Below are 1,871 nucleotides of genomic sequence, written 5' to 3'. Positions count from 1 at the left end.
AAATGGGCCAAAGAACTAAACAGACATTTCTCCAAAGAAGACATAACAGATGGCTAACAAACACATGAAAGATGCTCAACATCACTCATTATCAGAGAAATGCAAATCAAAACCACAATGAGGTACCATTACACGCCAGTCAGGATGGCTGCTATCCAAAAGTCTACAAGCAGTAAATGCTGGAGAGGGTGTGGAGAAAAGGGAACCCTCTTACACTGTTGGTGGGAATGCAAACTAGTACAGCCGCTATGGAAAACAGTGTGGAGATTTCTTAAAAAACTGGAAATAGAACTGCATATGACCCAGCAATCCCCCACTCCTGGGCATACACACTGAGGAAACCAGATCTGAAAGAGACACGTGCACTCCAATGTTCATTGCAGCACTGTTTATAATAGCCGGGACATAGAAGCAACCTAGATGCCCATCAGCAGATGAATGGATAAGGAAGCTATGGTACATATACACAATGGAATATCACTCAGCCATTAAAAAGAATTCATTTGAATCAGTTCTAATGAGATGGATGAAACTGGAGCCCATTATACAGAGTGAAGTAAGCCAGAAAAGTAAACACCAATACAGTATACTAACACAAACATATGGAATTTTAAAAGATGGTAACAATAACCCTATATACAGGACAGAAAAAGAGACACAGATGTATAGAACAGACTTTTGGACTCTGTGGGAGAAGGCGAGGGTGGGATGATCTGAGAGAACAGCATTGAAACATGTATATTATCAAGTGTGAAACAGATTGCCAGCCCAGGCTGGATGCATGTCCAAGTGCTCAGGGCTGGTGCACTGGGAAGACCCAAAGGGATGGGATGGGGAGGGAGGTGGGAGGGGGCATCAGGATGGGGAACACATGTAAATCCATGGCTGATTCATATCAATGTATGGCAAAAACCACTACAATATTGTAATTAGCGTTCAACTAATAAAAATAAATGAAAAAAAAATAAAAATAAACAAATAAAACATGTAAGTAGTAAAAAAGACTGAACTAATTTAAGGGTAACGATAAGTCTTGGCAGTATGCTGGCTATTGATTGTGGATGACGAGCTCCTGTGTGGCTGGATCTCGAGCTGTGAAGGACCTCAGAATTATCTGAATAATACCCAAGCCACGTCGCACCAATAGTAACTTAAATAGAATCCCACCAACACTCTTCTGCAGGAAGTCAGGATGGCCGAGCGGTCTAAGGCGCTGCGTTCAGGTCGCAGTCTCCCCTGGAGGCGTGGGTTCGAATCCCACTTCTGACAGTATCCTAGGTTTTTGCCTTCTCCTCACTTCAAATGACTGAAGAATGGCTTTGTGGTTTCAGAGGACCCTTTTTACATTTCAAAGTAAGTCAGCAGGAAATAACATGTCATAAGTAGAAAATACTTGTTTTGTAAAAAAGATTAATATCCACAGGGCATAGTATCTATATTTCAAACATCGCCATTCGTGAAAAACGAAAAACATCTAGGTTTGTCAGAAGTGGGATTCGAACCCACGCCTCCAGGGGAGACTGCGACCTGAACGCAGCGCCTTAGACCGCTCGGCCATCCTGACTACCGACATGAGCTTCTTTCAAGCGATCCCCTTCGAAATAGTTCCAGTGTGCGCATGCGTGGCGAACGTCAGGAGCTGCGGTTTTGTTCTCCGCCCAGCGTTAGGAGGAGCTAGATACAAGTTTTTGCTGCAATTGGAGGAGCGAAATGCGACGCGAAGGTACAGAAACCCGTCTGGGCAGCAGCAGAGGGCGCGCGCGGTGTGCTGGAGAGTCTGAAAGGCGAAGAAAGAGAGGACGCCCACCTGCGTGCATTCGTGCTGCCGACAGGCTTTCATTCTGCACTCATGTCTTTACTGTTCACATCAG

At 44.6% G+C, this 1,871-nt stretch overlaps 2 non-coding genes across 2 annotated transcripts; one reads left to right on the top strand and one right to left on the bottom strand.

The window, feature by feature from the left end:
- The first annotated feature begins 1,186 nt into the window (after positions 1–1,186).
- TRNAL-CAG lies at positions 1,187–1,269 on the top strand. The gene has a single exon. It is a non-coding gene; the product is annotated as a tRNA-Leu (tRNA).
- A 212-nt stretch (positions 1,270–1,481) lies between these two features.
- Positions 1,482–1,564, bottom strand: TRNAL-CAG. Its single transcript has one exon. It is a non-coding gene; the product is annotated as a tRNA-Leu (tRNA).
- Positions 1,565–1,871: the final 307 nt, after the last annotated feature.

This window comes from Cervus canadensis, chromosome 18 (assembly GCF_019320065.1).
Source record: "Cervus canadensis isolate Bull #8, Minnesota chromosome 18, ASM1932006v1, whole genome shotgun sequence".
Taxonomy (NCBI): domain Eukaryota; kingdom Metazoa; phylum Chordata; class Mammalia; order Artiodactyla; family Cervidae; genus Cervus; species Cervus canadensis.
This window is presented reverse-complemented; position numbering and strand designations above follow the sequence as displayed.